Below are 3,825 nucleotides of genomic sequence, written 5' to 3'. Positions count from 1 at the left end.
AGAGGGATAGCAAGAGAGAAGCATGAGCAAAGGTATAAGAACCCTGTGTAAAACCACATTCGGGGTGCCCCAGTTTGGCTTGGACATGAATAAGTATTGGACTCCTGCACATGAATAAGTATTACTCTGGTAATTGTATACTTTGTGTCCTTGCCTCCCTCCTCAGTCAGTGCGGGCCAGTTGCAAATTTTTGTGACAAGACAGAAAATGCACAAGAGAGAAGGCAAGTGTGAGAGGCAGAGAGGCAAAGCACATCAAAGAGGTGTAAAGTGTGTCCAAAAGAGAAGGGAAGCTTGCGGTGGGAGGGTGGTCATGAGGGGATAGCAAGAGGAAGAGAGGGACGGGGAGGATACCAAGCAAGGTAAAGAGAGGGATACCAAGTGAGTGAGAGAGAAGGATAGCAAGCAAGAGAGAATGAGGGACAATGAGTCAGAGGCGGAGGGGAAGCACATAGGAAAGTGTAACTTCATTTTATAGCAGCATCAAGCTTCATGGTCCTTCCTCAGTACTAACAGCTGTGTGGACTAATCAAAGAAATCTCCTTAGATGTCAGTATAGACAAACCTAATCCCTTTCATCAGAATTTACTAAAATTCCTTTTATTGCACCCCAGTGCCTATGATTTTTGAAAATAACATGCCACTTGCTATCCTGCAACTCTGACGCAAGTTAGGATCCCAAAATTTCTGCCTGAAATTGATGTCCCCTACGCTTCTCATACCCAATGTCATTAATGTTGATTCTCCTAATAGATTCAATAAGCTTTTGTGTGTGTTAAATTTAATGAACTCTTTTGTGTAAGCAGCATTTGTAAATCTAGCCATACAGGACTGCACAAAAATATTGTCTCACAATGCAGAGGTTCCAAACAAGAATAAAGGTCAAATACTGCACCCTTTTGGTACAGCAAAGTGATACTGCATACCTGCACTCTAGGTAGAGTAAGAAGAAGCTTGTAGCTCTACAGATATATTGAGAACTGGAAGGCTGTACAGCCAACTCAGCTACATTCTTTTGAGCATACTTCTATAAGTCACATGAACACCAGAAAAGCAAGAGGAGGAAGACAACGTCACCATAAAAACCTAAAAAAAATTAGAGCTTGGGCAGAAATAAAAAAACAATTTCAGAACATTTTCCTTTCGATTCAAGATTACCCACAAACAAACAGTGATAGACCACTTTAAAAATTAAAAAGCCTATCTGACGTGTACTTAAAGTGGCCTCTACCTAAGCCAGCAGTTCTGTTGATGAGAACAATCTCATAGCAATGGCAGTACACAGCATCAATAGGACCACTTAAAAGCTGTGTGGCCAACTCTACAATGCATTTGGGCAGTAACTAGCGCACTGGAGCACAAGTTCTCAATAGGGTCATCAGTCATTACTAGAAAACAAACCTCATCTTGGGTATGCCAAATCTACCAAAAATTAGATCATAGTTTTTTAAGTGCCAAATCTGTTCAGATGCTTACATCTATCTACACAAAGCAAAAATAACCTAACCCACCCCAAATTTGTGTATTTATAAATTCTGTGCAAACAACTTTCTTTAACTTTTACATAGAAAGTGTTTCAGCTCCTAAAACACAGCTGCACAGCTGGTCCATGGCACAACTGGACGACATTTATTTTGCAAATGGCTTTGAAGCAACTTGTCATTTGTTTATAGCATAGAGGAAACTGCAGGCAACCCTACTTTGCTGGATCACTTTTCACTACTAAGAAAATACTTTTCAATACTAAGAGTCATTGCTGCCTGAAGGAAACCTCATAGGAAAAGTCAGTGTCTCACCAGCATGACAAAGGAATGAATGAAGAGGTATCCATCACAGAGCACTAATGATGTCTAAGAGAAACCTTCAGCCGTCACTGCAATGACAGCATGTCAGGAGATACCTAAGTGAGTAAAATACTCTTCCGGCTTGTGGCAATAAAACCCCATTCCAATTTTATAAAATCACTTCCAGATTTCCGTACACATGAATGAACAAGTAGATACCTTCTTCTATAAATTTTATTTATTTTTTTATTTAGAGAATGGGACTGCTGGCAAATACAACAGATAACAGATTATTACCATTCCAGAAAATACAGCAGCAGTATACTCTTAGTTGCAAACATTTTTTCAGCTTTAACTAACCTAAGGAAGAGAGAATGGAGTGAAACAAGAAGAATTAAAAACTACTTATGTAAAAGACTGAAGGGTTCAGGGAAAAATGTTTGAATTGTTCCTTTCTCTTTAAGGAGGGCTGCACTTTCTACATGGGACTCAAAAAAAACAAAAGTATATTGAAACACTCACTGCATGTCCAGCTTGTATCAGAAAGAAAGAGGATTAATGTATTAACATGGTTTGTGAATGGGGGACTCCATGAATCAAACACATTCGGTAAGATGGTAAAAGCTGATGTTAACTGCTGAAATTCCTTTAGCTAGCATGCCTTCCTAATTCTGTTTAGATTAGCATTATAAAAGAATTCACAGCAAAACTTAAATTTGCTGTGCTGGCATTCTACATTAACAAAGTCACGGCATAACATTAGAAGTTTTGCAACTATTAACACCCTCCTGTTGGGCATAACTTCCATTTTCAATACCTGAAAGCCATTTGCTAGCATGAAAGCACTCTTATAACTTTTGATCACTAAGGAAGAAAAGCCAGAAAGCACGCAGCCTTCCAATCCTAGGGAACATCCACCAGCTCACCCTGATACTTGACTCATTAAACCAATTAAAACACAGATTCCAGTGTGCAAGTAATCTGAAAACTATCACGATGCCTAGCTAAAGAGTGGTAATTACACAACACTGTGAACGTCACCCATGTGACAATTTTGTTTGGGTAGAAGCTTGAAAACTGAATCCATCTGGAGTGTGCTGCACAGTGAGGTCATATAATATAGGTCAGATTATCCAACAACATGTCCCTTTTCCCGGTCATAAGGATCGCAAAATCCAAAGTTCTACTTCAGGTCAGAGCAATATAGTGGTCACTGTAAAAAGTACCCTTTACATGAATCAGGTGCTCCCTGGAATTTATGCAAGTCACACAGAGAATACTTGGTTAAGCTTAGGCATCAGTTTAATCAGTACTCCCTGTCTCAAAAATAGTTTCAAGAGTTATTGCACAGTTTCCATGGAGACTGAAGCCAGAGTTCTTCATACTATTTCTGTCTGTGAAAATCCCATCACATTTAAGCTGCCAAGTTTCTTAGGAGAGCCTAAAGGACTAAAAGTGGCAGTAATATCCATGTGACTGTCTATCACATGCCACTTAATTATTTTAGAAACATATTTACCTTTCCATATGAGGAGAATATTTTATAGTTCCACGTGTTTGATCAGATGGAAGCAAATTGTTTAAGGAGTTCCAACTACACTTCCACAGCAAATGTGTTATTTCAGAAAGTCCTTATTTTCTATTCCATCATACCATACTGGCTGAAGATACATGGGCTCCATGTATCTACTGCACTTTCACCTCACAAGGGGAGGCTTTTAACACCATCTCCCACAACATCCTCACAGGCAAACTGATGCAGTCCAGGCTAGGAAAGTGGACAGGGAGGTGGGCTGAAAACTGTCTCAGCTGCTGGGTTCACAGGGTTGCAATCAGCAGCACAAAGTCCACCCGGAGGCCAGTCACTAGTGATCAACCCCAGGGCTTGACACTGGGGCCAATACTGTTTAACATCTTCTTTAACAACCCGAACAACGGGGCAGAGTTCCCCCTCAGAAGGCCTGCACACAATACAAAACTGGGAGGAGTGGTTGATATGGTAGATGGGTCTGCTGCCACTCCAGAGGCCACTCTGGCTAGAG

General features: G+C 40.4%; 1 protein-coding gene across 1 annotated transcript in view; it reads right to left on the bottom strand.

Annotated features, from left to right (window-relative positions):
* PIGG (phosphatidylinositol glycan anchor biosynthesis, class G) overlaps positions 1 to 3,825 on the bottom strand; it is a 111,690-nt gene that overhangs the window by 36,186 nt on the left and 71,679 nt on the right. The gene's annotated exons all lie outside the window — the stretch shown is intronic.

Source organism: Pygoscelis adeliae, unplaced genomic scaffold (assembly GCF_000699105.1).
Source record: "Pygoscelis adeliae isolate BGI_AS28 unplaced genomic scaffold, ASM69910v1 Scaffold289, whole genome shotgun sequence".
Classification (NCBI taxonomy): Eukaryota; Metazoa; Chordata; class Aves; order Sphenisciformes; family Spheniscidae; genus Pygoscelis; species Pygoscelis adeliae.
The sequence above is the reverse complement of the archived record's forward strand: the minus strand, read 5'-3'. Positions and strand labels throughout refer to the sequence as shown.